The following is a 13684-nucleotide window of genomic DNA, read 5'->3' as shown; positions in this document are numbered from 1 at the left end:
TTCAAAAGAATAAACAAACATGACAAACCCTTAGACAACCTTATCAAAAATGGAAAGAAAAGTCCCAAATCCATGCAATTAGAAATGAAAAGGATAAAATTACAATGGACCCAGCAGAAATGCAGAGGATCATCAATACCTACTTCAAGAACCTATACATCAATAAGATGGAAAACATAGAAGAAATGGACAGATTCATCTGTATGAATTACCAAAGTCGAATGAAGAAGACCTAGAAATTCTAAACAACCCAATATCAATCAACAAAATTGAAAACATAAGTAAGAACTTACCAGCTAAGAAAAGCCCAGCCCTGATGGCTTCACTGATGAATTCTACAAGGCATTTAGGGAAGAATTATTGGCACTACTGTTTAAACTCTTCAATGAAATTTAAAGGAAAGCAATACTCCCAAATTCATTTCTAGTAGAAAGCATCACCTTGATCCCCAAAGCAGAGAAAGACCCAACCAAAAAAGAGAAGCATGGATCAATCTCACTAATGAACATAGATGGAAAAGTCCTCAATAAGATACTGATAAACAGAATACAGAAGATCCTCAAGAAGATTATACACTCTGATCAAGTGAGATTCATCCCACAGATGCAGGGAAGGTTCAACATAACACAAATCAATGAATGTAATACAGTATATTAACAGAGCCAAGGACAAAAACCATATGATCATCTCAATAGATGCAGAAAAAGCATTCAACAAAATCCAACACCCATTCATGATAAAAACCATGCAAAAAATGGAATAGAAGGTGTCTATGTCGACCGGATAATAGTCATGTATGAAAAACCAACAGCCATTATTATACTAAATGGTCAAAAACTGAAATCCTTCACACTAAAATCCAGAACAAGACAAGGATGTCCACTATCACCACTCCTTTTCAATATAGTTTGGGAAACATTAGCCACAGCAATTAGACAAGAGAAAGGAATAAAAGGATAAAGATAGTAAACAAAGAAATAAAATTGTCATTATTTGCAGATGACATGATACTCTATATAGAAGACCCCAAGAACTCTACCAAAAGTCTTCTAGACTTCATAACCAAATTCAGTAGAGTAGCTGGATACAAAGTCAACACAAAATACTCAATAGCCTTCCTGTATATGAACAACAGACTCACTGAAAAAGGACCTGGAAAAATGATTCCCTTCAAAATAGCATCCAAAAAAATGAAATACCTAGGAATCAACCTAATGAAAGAATTAAAATTCCTCTACTTTGAAAACTATCACAGACTGGAAAAAGAGATCAAAGAGGATATAAGAAAATGGAAATACATTGCTTGCTCCTGGGAAGGAAGATTCAATATAGTAAAAATGGCCATACTTCCAAAACTGTTATATAGATTCAATGAAATCCCAATTGAAATTCCAGCAGCATAACTTCACAGACCTTGAGAAAACAATCCAAAAATTCATTTGGAATAAGAGACCTAGAATAGCAAAAGCAATTCTAGGCAATGAAGACAAGATAGGGAGTATAAAAAAATTCCCAACTTGAATTTATACTACACAGGTACCATGGTAAAACAGCATGGCACTGGAATAGAAACAGACCAAAGGATCAGTGGAAGCAATTAGAAGATGCAGAAACAACTCCAGACACTCAGCCACCTCATCTTTGACAAAGGAGCCAGACACCCTCACTGGAGGAAAGATAGCCTCTTTAATAAATGGTGCTGGAAAATCTGGATTTCAACTTGCCAAAGATTAAAACTAGACCTATATCTCTCACCATGCACTAAACTAAAATCAAAATGGATTAAACATCCAAATATTAAAACAGAAACACTAACCCGGCTGGATGAGAGGTTAGGTAGAATTCTTGAATACATTGATGTAGCAAAATATTTCATTTTAAAAAACCTCAGTTGCGTGTGAACTAGCACAATCAACAAGTGGGACCTCTTCTTACTAAAAAGCTTCTGCACAGCAAAAGAAACCACCAACAGCATGAAGAGACAACCCACAATGTGTGTTCCACAGAGAAAAGGCTATTATCTGGAATACATAAAGAACTTTACAAAAATCAGAACTCCAAAATTTAAGGATCTAATCAAAACATGGGTATCTGAAATGAACAGACATTTCTCAGACAAAGAAGTAGGAACAGGAAATAAACATACAAAAAAAATGTTGAACATCACTGGTCATTTGAGAGATACAAATGAAAACAACACTGAGATTCCACCTTACCCCACAAAGAATGGCTGCTATCATGAAATCAACTAATAACAAATACTGTTGTGGCTATGGGGAAAAATGAACCCTTCTCCACTGCAGGTGGGAGTGTAGATGGGTGCAAACACTGTGGAAATCAGTATGGGGACACCTCAAAGAACTAGGATTAGAGGTCCCATTTGACCCACCCAGTCCCCTGCTGGGTATTTTCCCAAAAGAATTAAAAGAATCATACCACAGAGATATATGTGCACCCATCTTCATAGCTGTACAGTTTGTAATAGCTAAACCTTTGAAACAGCCCAGTTGCCCATCAACTGGAGACTGGATAAAGAAAATGTGTTTTTAAAAAAAAAAAATAAAATGGAGTATTGAGAAGGTGGGCCAGTCCCAGCACCCGGAAGGAGGCTCCTCCCCTGCCACCATTCCATGATCCTAGGGCAGAAAAGGTGAGCCATTTGGGTGCCAGAAGCACCCCCCACCCCTTGGAAATGAGAAGACACATAAACAAACCTCAAAAATAGACTTCCAGATCACCTACAGCAACCCCAAAGGGAAATGAGATGGAACAATCTGTTACTCAACCACCTGGACTCTCTGAACTGGCAAGAAAAGAGGATATGGGAAAAATGAAACCAGAAATAATTTCTCAGGTAACAGCAAAGTTTGTGCTCATAGTGCAAGACATGATTAATAAATCTAGAGAGGACACAGATAAAAAAAATAGAGGATCTGAGGAACATGATGGAATCCCAACATAGGAAACAAATGGAATCCATAAAACAGATGCAAATGGATTTCCAGGAGATTAAAAACTCCATTGAACATCTGCACAGCAGAATGAACCAATGTGAGGATAGAATTTCAGATATAGAATATAAGATTGCAATTAGTGACCAGGAAAACAAAAATTGCTTTTAAATTGTAAGGGAACATGAGAAATCAATCCAGCAGCTGGTAGACAATGCAAAGAAGAATAACATAAGACTGATTGGAGTCAATGAAGAAACAGGAGAGAGTGCAGATGATATAAAAAAACTGTTCACAGAAGTGATGGCAGAAAACTTCCCAAGCAGGGAAAAAAACATGACATACAGATAAGTGAGGCATATAGGACTCCAGCTAGCCTTGATAAAAAAAAAATCTACACATAGGCATATAATAGTTAGGATTCCAGAAATCCAACAGAAGAACAAAATTCTACAAGCAGTGAGAGAAAAGAAACAAATCACATACAAAAGAAAGCCCATCAGAATCACAGCAGACTTCTCAATGCAAACCATTGGGGCAAGAAGAGCTTGGAGTGATGTATTTCAAGCCCTAAAGGAAAACAGCCTCCAACCCAGATTGATGTGCCCTGCAAAACTCTTTCAAAATTGATGGAGAAATAAGATACTTTGATGATAAAGAGCACCTCAGGAACTTCATGAATACCAAACTACCACTCCAAAATTTTTAGACAATATCCTAGGAAAAGACAATGAGGATCACAACCACAGAAAGCCCAGCAGAATGAATCCATTGGGTGTGACAAATTAAACACAAACGGAGACAATCCAACAAAAAGAAAAAGTTATGACAAGGCTTTTAAAACTTTTAACTTCATCTCCCTAATGAGTGTATAATTCAATCTTGTTATTGTACTGATTAGTATTTTTCTGATTCTAGAGTTGCACACCTTTCCTTGTGCTGTACTGGCTATTTATCATCTTTTTATGTCTACTTTTTAATTGGGTTGTCTATTAATGAGCTCTAAGAATTCTTTATATATTCTGCTCATAGGTTATATGCATTATAAATATGGTCTGTTTAAGGACTACTTTTCATTTTAATGATGTCATTTAAAGTTCTAAATTTTGATGGAATCTCATTTATCAATTTTTTTCTTTTATACATCATGTTTTTTGTATCCTAGATAGTTTTTGCCTACCCTAAATTCATAAACAATTTCCCTTATTATTTCTTCTTAAACTTTTATACTTTTAGGCTTTCTTATTTAGTTTCATAGATCCCTTCAAGTTGTTTTTATGTATGGAAATAAAGGGTTGAGGTTAATTTTTTATATACGGATACCAGGTGTTCTAGGGCCATTTGCTGAAAACAGTATTTCTTCCTCGGCCCTTGAATTGAGTTTGTATTCTATAAAATGCTAATGTTAAATAATCTTTCAAAACTCAGAGGATCATATATGTGTGGTTCTATTTCTAGATTCTCTGTTTTATTCCAATGATCTATATGTCTTTCCTTACACCAACACTGCTGATTACTGTAGCTTTACAGGAAGTCTTAAAATTAGGTACTAAACATCTTCCAACACTGTTTTTTTTTTCTTTTTTAACTTTTCTAGGTCCTTTGTACTCCTACATAACTTTTAAATTTCAATATCCAATTCTTCATTTATAGCAAGTGTACATAGACCTGAAGTTTTATATATACCTTGTGTTTTCTAATCCTGCTAAATTCAAATACAAGTTCTCAGGGCTCCTAGAGATTTCTTAGTACTTTCTCGGTAGATGATCATGTCATCTACATATAAAGATTTTTCTTCTACCTTGCCAATCCTATGCTAATTGTGTCATTTTTTTGCCAGACTGTTTTGGTTTGAGCCTAGGTTTCAAAGTTTAATGGACAGATAAAGAGTAAGCATATCTGTCCTTGTTCCCCACCTTAAGGAGAAAGTATTGTATCTTTTCCATTCATATAAGGCTTTCTTGCTGGAAGTATGGAGTACATGTCTTTAATCTGTTGAGAAGTTTCTGTTCTACTTCTAGTCTCCTGATAGCTTTTACCATGAACAGCTGTAGAATTTAGTGCAATACTTTTTCTCCAACTAGTGTCAGGATCATATGGCTTTTTCATTTCCTCTGTTGAAATAATGACTTTTGGGGGTGGATCTTCCAATGCTGAACCAACACTGCCATCCCTATAATAAAACCACTTTCTACATACTGCCAGATCTGACTTCTAATAATTTGTTTTGTTGAACAAATTTCTATCTATATTCATACTTTTTTCTTCTATTATCTTTATCCAGTTTTAGAATTAGCACAATGTTGATTTCCTAAAATGAAGGGAGAAGTGTTCCTTTTTTTTCTGCTTTAAATGTTTGATATAATTTATCCGTTAAAATGTATATGATCCTGTTGTTTAAATATAGGTAGGTTTTCAAGCTAGGAATATACTTTCTTTAATAGGTGCTATTCAAATTTGATATTTCCTCCAGAGTTAGTTTCATTAATTTGTCTTCCAAGGTACTTCTTAGAAGTTGTCAAATTTATTTCAAAACAGATTTTTGAAATATGCTTTCTATATCCTTTTAAATTCTGTAAAATCTGTGGTAATGTCTCCTAGGTATTGATATTTTAATTTTTAAAATGTGTAATTGATATTGTGGAATAGGAAGTAAAGGTCTAAAGGAGCAGGGGAAGTGGGAGAGGTAGGGGAAAGGAAAGAAGGAAAAAGAAAAAATATGAGAAAAGGAAAACAATGGAAACAAAGTCTTTGCAAATAGGGAAGGGTGGAGGGGGTGAAGGGAGGGCAGGGGAAAGGGAAAAAAATAAGAACCAAGATATTCCTGTAATGGTACAAGATCCCAATGATGTATGTGAATGTATTTTGTACCTAAAATGTACCAATAAACTTAATGGGGGGGGAAAGAAATAAAATGGAGTATTACTCAGCCATGAAGAATGAGAAATTAGAGATTTTGATAGCTAAATGGATACACATTGAGGCCATATTTTTTTAATAAAATTATTTTTTGGTACATTTTAGGTATACAATACATTTACATTCATCATTAGGTGCTTGTACCTGTACATGATGTATATTAGTTCTTATTTTTTCCCCATTTCCTGTGGGCCTTTCACCCCCTCCACCCTTCCCTGTTTGCATAGATTTCATTTCCATTTTTTTTTCTTTTCCCATAATTTTCCCGTTCTCTTCTTCCCTTTCCCCTTCCCCTCCCTCCACCCCTACACCTTTGGACATTTTCCTACTTCAAATTATGAATTATTCATTTTAATCCTTATTTACACTTTCAGTTTCTCACACTAGAGAAACTATTTGGTATTTTCAGATGTGTGTCCTATTTATTTCATTTAAGAGTATGGCCTCAATATGCATCCATTTAGTTATCAATGTCTCCAGTTTCCTTTTCTTTAGAGGCCATACTTTTAAGTGAAATAAATAGGGCACTCATGTGTAAATACTGAATAGTTTCACTAGTGTGAGAAACTGAAAGTGTAAATAAGCATCAAAATATATAATAGATAATGTGAAATAGGAAGAAAAGGTGCAAAGGGAAAGGGGAATTGGGAGGGGAAGGGGAAAGGAAAGAAAGGAATAGAATTAACATGAGAAAATGGAAACAGTCTTTGTAAATAGAGAGGGATGGATGGGTTGAAGGGAGGGCAGGGGAATGGAGGAAGAAATAAGAATCAAGATATAGAGGAGGAACCGGGTGGAGCAGCCAACATGGCGGAACGCAGGTGGCACAAGAAGTGGATTCAGGAAGTTGGTGAACCATCTAAAGAAGAGAAGGCTGTAGCCAAGTATCTTTGATTCAATTGTCCAACAAAATCCACCAATATGATGGGTCACCATGTTGATTATTTTATTGCTTCAAAAGCAATGGATTGCCTTTTGGATTCAAAGTGGGCAAAAGCCAAGAAAGGAGAGGAAGCTTTATTTACAACCAGGGAGTCTGTAGTTGACTACTGCAACAGACTTTTAAAGAAAGTTTTTTCACTGAGCACTTAAGGTAATGAAAATGAAGTATGATAAAGATATAAAGAAAGAAAAAGATAAAGGAAAAGCTGACAGTGGAAAAGAGATAAAAAGAGTAAGAAAGAAAATATAAAGGAAGAAAAGACAAAAAAAGAAAAAGAGAAAAGACGGTGAAAAGAAAGATTCCAAAAAGGAGAAACTCCAGGAACTCCCCAAAAAAAGGAAACTAAGAAAAATTTCAAACTTGAACCACATGATGATCAAGTTTTTCTGGATGGCAATGAGGTTTATGCGTGGATCTATGACCCAGTTCATATTAAAACATTTGTCATGGGATTAATTCTTGCGATTCCAGAATAGCAGCCATCCTCTTCCCACTTTGGCCAACAGAAATGAGAGTAGGTGTTTATTACCACAGTGTGGGTGCAGGCTGTTTTATAGCCAGCATTCTTCTCCTTGCTGTTGCTCGGTGCATTCTGTTTCTCATCATTTGGCTTATAACTGGAGGAAGGCACCACTTTTGGTTCTTGCCTAATCTGACTGCTGATGTGGGCTTCATTGACTCCTTCAGGCCTCTGTACACACATGAATACAAAGGACCAAAAGCAGACTTAAAGAAAGATGAAAAATCTGAAACCAAAAAACTGCAGAAGTCTGACAGTGAGGAAAAGTCAGACAGTGAGAAAAAGGGAGATGAAGAAGGAAAAAGTAGGACCAGGAAGTCGTGGAACAGAAGGCTCAGGTGGAGAATGGCATTCAGACACAGACAGTGACAGGAGGGAAGATGACACATCCCAACACAGTAGTGGAAATGGGAATGATTTTGAAATGATCACAAAAGAGGAACTGGAGCAGCAAACAGATGGGAATTGTGAAGAGGAGGAAGAAGAAGACAATGATGGAGGAACACCTAAATCTTCACATGAGAAATCATAATCTGACTAATTTGGGGACTGAATAAGTGGAAGAGGTTGGATTTTCTATGTTGGCAGATCATTATACTGTACATGTGGCATTTGTAGCATTCTTTAAGTTCATTCGCTGAAAGTATTTGACAACCAAGCAGTTCTATTCAGTCCTTCATTTTATAGAATGTTGGTACTGTCTAAAGCCATTAATAAGTTTTATGCATTTGATAATTTTACAGTAAGTAGGTCTCATTTTGATAGTTATCAAAGATGCATTTTTCACAATGACCTTTAGGTTAAGGGCATTTTTGATAGATATTTGGCTTTTTACTGTTAGGTTAATCAAAAAGAATAAACTCCAACATTTCAGATTATTCATAGTTCAGCCATTTCACAATTTTTTTAGGTTGAAATACTTACTCATTGTTCTTGATAGTTATGCTTTTGTTTTTCATTATAAAATTACAGAATTTCATTATAAAATTCTACCAGAAATTTCTTAAAGATTCTGAGTTAGCAGGGATCAAAAACATTTGGTGGAAATAAGCCAACTAATAACAGTGCAGGAATATTTTTGGTTTAGCTACAAATTCTCCTTTCCAACTTAGGAAATCCAAGCTGAATTGTACACTTGATTCAGAGAAAGATGGTCATCTCCAGCAGGAAAGCAAACAGCATTGGTTGGAAGGTGATGGCTCTTCTTCCCCATCTCCTTGTCATAGCGTAAAGTATATTCTGTACATAATTTACAAATAAAACATTTTATTTTAATTGTTACTTATTATTTAGATATTTCTCAAAAATTAAATTTGTAAAATTAAGATTATGTAAGGTTATGTTTTTAGAGAAATGGGAGTGTCGATAACTCATAGAACATCTGTAATCTTTCAACAGCAGTTTCAGTTTTGTGCCAACATTCCATGTATTTGAATATAAGTAAAAACTGATCCTTATCAAATAAGAGCAGACTTAAAAGTAGCTGTTTGTACGTCTTAATGTTCATTTTGATTTATTTTAAATCTTTGCATTTAGAAATGGGGTACTGTATTTTCAGACCAGGAGGCACTGCTGTGAAAGGTAATTTACTGTTCTAAAATATCAATTTAAAATAAAGGCTATAAAAGAAAACAAACAAACAAAAAGAATCAAGATATATCAGGTAAAAGTACAAATCTCCAATGATGAATGCCATTATATTGTATAACTAAAATGTACCAATAAAGTTAATTTAAAATTTTTTTCATTAAATAGATTAAAAGTGTTATTTGGTAACACCTTATATTAGGACATTGCTTATTTCCTAATTTACTGTTCCCTAATTTAATGCTCTTTTGGTTTCAATTATTTTAGTGGCCATAAAAACACTTTATGTTTTCCTGAAGGATTTGTGAACTGATATGATGTGTTTATCTCAATTTTGATTTAATTTTGTCCTAACTCTTGCAACATGCATGTAATCATTATGATCAACGCATCAGTTTCATTTTCTTAAATTTTTATTTATTTACTTATTTTTACAGAATTTAAAAGGATATAGAAAGCATATTTCAAAAATCTGTTTTGAAATAAATTTGACAACTTCTAAGAAGTACCTTGGAAGACAAATTAATGAAACTAACTCTGGAGGAAATATAAAATTTGAATAGCACCTATTAAAGAAAGTATATTCCTAGCCTGAAAACCTACCTGTATGACAACAACAGGCTCATAAACAGTTTAACTGATAAATTATATCAAACAATTGAAGCAGAAAAAAGAAGGAACACTTTTCCCCTCATTTTAGGAACTCAACATTGTGCTAATCCTAAAACTGGATAAAGATAATAGAAGAAAAAAGTATGAACATAGAAATTTGTTTAACAACACAATTAGAAGTCAGATCTGGCAGTATGTAGAAAGTGGTTTTGTTATAGGGATGGCAGTGTTGGTTCAGCATTGGAAGCTCCACCCCCAAAAGTCATCATTTTAACAGAGGAAAGGAAAAAGCCATATGATCCTGTCACTAGTTGGAGAAAATGTATCGGACTAAATTCCACAGCTGTTCATGGTAAAAGCTATCAGGAGACTAGAAGTAGAACAGAAACTTCTCAACAGATTAAAGACATGTACTCCATACTTCCAGTGAGAATGCCTTGTATGAATGGAAAAGATACAATACTTTCTCCTTAAGGTGGGGAACAAGGGCAGATATGCTTACTCTTTATCTGTCCATTAAACTTTGAAACCTAGTCCCCACCAAAATAGTCTGGCAATAAAATGACACAGCTAGGATAGGATTGTCATGGCAGAAGCAAAATCTTTATATGTAGATGAAATGATCATCTGCAGAGAAAGTACTAAGAAATCTCTAGGAGCCCCTAGAACTTGTACTTGAATTTAGAAAACACAAGGTATATATAAAACTTCAGGTCTATGTATACTTGCTATAAATGAAGAATTGGATATTGAAATTTAAAAGTTACATAGGAGTACAAAGGACCTAGAAAGGTTAAAAACAAAAACAAAAACAAAAACAGTGTTGGAAGATGTTTAGTACCTAATTTTAAGACTTCTTTTAAAGCTACAGTAATCAAGGCAGTGTTGGTGTAAGGAAAGACATATAGATCATTGGAATAAAACAGAGAATCTGGAAATAGAAACACACATATATGGTCCACTGAGTTTTGAAAGATTATTTAACATTAGCATTTTATAGACTATAAACTCAATTCAAGAGCTGAGGAAGAGACAGTGTTTTCAGCAAATGACACTAGAACACCTGGTATCCGTATATAAAAGTTTAACCTCAACCCTTTTTTTCCATACATGAAAATAACTTGAAGGGATCTATGAACCTAAATAAGAAAGCCTAAAAGTATAAAACTTTAAGAAGAAATTATAAGGGAAAATATTTATGAATTCAGGGTAGGCAAGAACTAACTAGGTTACAAAAACCATGTTTTATAAAAGAAAAAAAATTGATGAGATTCCATCAAAATTTAGAACTTTAAATGACATCATTAAAATGAAGAGTAGTCCTTAAACAGACCATATTTACAATGCATATAACCTATGAGCAGAATATATAAAGAATTCTTAGTGCTCATTAATAGTCAACCCAATTAAAATGTAGACATAAGAAGATGATAAATAGCCAGTATAGCACAAGGAATGGTGTGCAACTCTAGAATCAGAAAAATGCTAATCAGTACAATAATAAGATTGAATTATACACTCATTAGGGAGATGAAGTTAAAAGTTTTAAAAGCCTTGTCATGACTTTTTCTTTTTGTTGGATTCTCCCCCATTTGCGTTTAATTTGTCAGGCCCAATGGATTCTTTCTGCTGAGTTTCCTGGGGTCATGATCCTCATTGTCTTTTTGTAGGGTATTGTCTAAAATTGTTTGGAATGCCAGTTTGGTATTCATGAAGTTCCTGAGGTGCTCTTTATCATGAAAGTATCTTATTTCTTCTTCTTTTTTTTGGTACCAGGGATCGAACTCGGATCCTTCCGCTTGCAAGGCAGGTGGCGAAACCACTGAGCTAAATCCCCGGCTCCCAAAAGTATCTTGTTTCTCAATCAATTTTGAAAGATAGTTTTGCAGGGTACATCAATTTGGGTTGGAGGCTGTTTTCCTTTAGGGCTTGACATACATCATTCCAAGCTTTTCTTGCCTTGAGGATTTGCATTGAGAAGACTGCTGTGATTCAGATGGGCTTTCCTTTGTATGTGATTTGTTTCTTTCCTCTCATTGCTTGTAGAATTTTGTTCTTCTGTTGGATTTCTGGAATCCTAACTATTATATGCCTATGTGTAGATTTTTTTTTTGATCCAGGCTAGTTGGAGTCCTATATGTCTCACTTATCTGTATGTCAAGTTCTTTTCCCCTCTTTGGGAAGTTTTCTGCCATCACTTCTGTGAAGTTTTTTTATGTCATCTGTACTCTCTTCTCTTTCTTCATTGACTCCAATCAGTCTTATGTTATTCTTCTTTGCATCATCTAGCAGCTGCTGGATTGATTTCTCATGTTCCCTTACAATTTTAAAGCAATTTTTCTTTTCCTGGTCACTAATTGCAATCTTATCTCCTATATGTGAAATTCTATCCTCACATTGGTTCATTCTGCTGCATAGACTTTTGATGGAGTTTTTAATCTCCTGGAAATCTGTTTGTGTCTGTTTTATGCATTCCATTTGCTTCCTATGTTGGGATTCCATCATGTTCCTCAGATCCTCTATTTTTTAATCTGCGTCCTCTCTAGATTTATTAATCATGTCTTGCACCATGAGTAAAATCTTTGTTGTTATCTGAGTAATTATTTCTGATTTCATTTTTCCCACATCCTCTTTTGTTGCCAGTTCAGAGAGTCCAGGTGATTGAGTACCAGAGTATTCCATCTCGTTTCCCTTTGGGGTTGCTGTAGGTGATCTGCAAGTCTGTTTTTGAGGCTTGTTTTTATGTCTTCTCATTTCCATGGGGTGGGATGCTTATGGCGCCCACAAGACTCACCTTCTCTGCCCTAGGAGCTTGGGATGGATGCAGGAGAGCTTCCTCTGGGTGCTGGGACTGGCTCATCTTCTCTGCCCTAGGTGCCTGGGATGGAGGTGGGGAGCTTCCTTCCGGGTTCTGGGATCAGCTCATCTTCTCTGTCCTAGTAGCCTAGGATGGAGGTGGGGAGCTTCCTTCCTGGTTGTGGGACTGGCTCAGCTTCTCTGTCCTAGGAGCCTGGGATGGCAGTGGGGAGCTTCCTTCTGGGTTCTGGGACTGGCTCAGCTTCTCTGCCTTAGGAGCCTGGGATGGTAGCGGGGAGCTTCCTTCCAGGTTCTGGGACTGGCTCAGCTTCTCTCCAGTTTCATTTCTTGCATTATCTGACCTAGAATTTCTGATTAATTTTTACCTAGCTTATCTGACATTTATTGATCTAATTTCTTTTCTTTCTTTTTTTTTTCTACACCGAAAGAGGACTTTTATTAAGTAGCAGAGCTGCCGGGCTGTCTTGAACAATGGCGAGCGCAGCAACCACAGGTTGGCTGGGTGAGGTTTATAAGGGCTGGGGGGGTGTGGTGGAGGCAGATGATTGGCTATGACTGGGGGTCAGGTGGGAAAGAGCAGGTCTTTGTTCTCTCTGGAGTGACTCATTTCCTATAGTCAGGGGCCATTTTAGGATGCAGGGTTGTTTGGGCCATTTTATCTTTATCAGAGAACTCTATCATTCCAGACTCGATATTATTATGGAATAGGGGTGGAGGTCTCTTTTCTGTAGCTGCTTCCTGATGACACAGGGGCATTGATAAAGGGTAACAGGTCTGGGTCCTGCATGATGGTGGTGTGGTCTCCCATGATGAGAGGCTGATAATCAGTCATAATGAGTTTGCCGACTGTCTGATTGGTAAAGTTCTGCAATCACTCCTGCAGGAAATTTTGACAACAAAAGAGGCAGGGTCCAAAAAGTAGGATTACGTAGAGGATAGTGAAGGGGCCCCAGGAAAGGAAGAAGCCAGGGAATCCATTGGTCGAAGTATCCTGGTAGAGAGCATAGCCAGTCTAGGTCTAATCTACGTTTCTCTATATACTCCCTGAGCTCCTTCACCTTGTCTCCAACAATGCCAGACTGATTGAAAAAATAACAGCACTCTTCCCCCAGGAGGAGGTGTGTTCCCCCTCTTTCTGCTGGTATTATATCTAGAGCTCTTCTGGTTTGGAGTATCACAGCTGCCAGGAAATTGATTTGGGACTGCAGCATGACCAGAGAGTCAGCTACATTTTATACCTTCATTTAGCTCTTGGGATAGGGAGTAATAGAACTGTGTTTATGTTAAGATATTTGCAACCCCTGTGTCTATTTTTGCCAGAACTCTGCCTCCCAT

The 13684-nt window shown here is 36.1% G+C and overlaps 1 long non-coding RNA gene and 1 pseudogene across 6 annotated transcripts in view; one reads left to right on the top strand and one right to left on the bottom strand.

Moving 5' to 3' along the window:
* The window catches only part of LOC110347553 (uncharacterized), an 86828-nt gene that overhangs the window by 11235 nt on the left and 61909 nt on the right, over positions 1-13684 (bottom strand). The gene's annotated exons all lie outside the window — the stretch shown is intronic.
* Positions 6501-8145, top strand: LOC101705443 (translocation protein SEC62 pseudogene; annotated as a pseudogene).

The sequence above is a fragment of the Heterocephalus glaber genome, unplaced genomic scaffold (genome assembly GCF_053883595.1).
Source record: "Heterocephalus glaber isolate CG9 unplaced genomic scaffold, H.glaber_assembly_v1.0 deba00000281, whole genome shotgun sequence".
In the NCBI taxonomy this organism is placed as follows: Eukaryota; Metazoa; Chordata; class Mammalia; order Rodentia; family Bathyergidae; genus Heterocephalus; species Heterocephalus glaber.
This window is presented reverse-complemented; position numbering and strand designations above follow the sequence as displayed.